This window comes from Lithobates pipiens, unplaced genomic scaffold (assembly GCF_037356315.1).
Source record: "Lithobates pipiens isolate NorthernLeopardFrog02 unplaced genomic scaffold, aLitPip1_a1.2 Scaffold_8, whole genome shotgun sequence".
NCBI classification, from domain to species: domain Eukaryota; kingdom Metazoa; phylum Chordata; class Amphibia; order Anura; family Ranidae; genus Lithobates; species Lithobates pipiens.
In genome coordinates, this window is record NW_027507903.1 from 606,907,123 (window position 1) to 606,907,696 (window position 574).

Here is a 574-nt window from a genome sequence, read left to right on the forward strand (position 1 = left end):
TCTACATAAAATGAGTTTTTATTACTTGTATAGCGAGGGTTGACCAAACCTCTGCTCAGTGCAACCTCCTTCTTTTGGTCCTGGGTGTGGCTCAACCAAAGAACACGCTGACTTTTGGCATTTTAATGGGCTGGGATTTAAGTTGGCCATACACCTATAGATTATCTGCAGATTTTCTATGGTTAGATGGAAAAGGTGCAACAGATTTGTCCATGTATACTAAATTGTGGATGTAGGAATCTCTCACTTTTTCCATCTAACCATAGAAAATCTGCAGATAATCTATAGGTGTATGGCCAACTTTAGAGTCCTTAAGATTTCGTCACAAGTGTTGTGGGTTTATTCTATTCAGTATAGTATAGAGGGGTTGAAATTAAGGCTGTCTTTAAAGCGGAGTTCCGCCTAAATTGTTTGTGTGTTTTTTTTTTTTTTTTTTTTTTTTTTATACATATGACTTTTAAAATATGGAATCTTACCTGTCCAGGGCACCCGCGATGTCCTCACCCCGAAGCTGGGTCTATCTCTCGGGTGGAGGCGCTGCCATCTTCAGCAAGGGAATTGGAGAGTGAAGCCT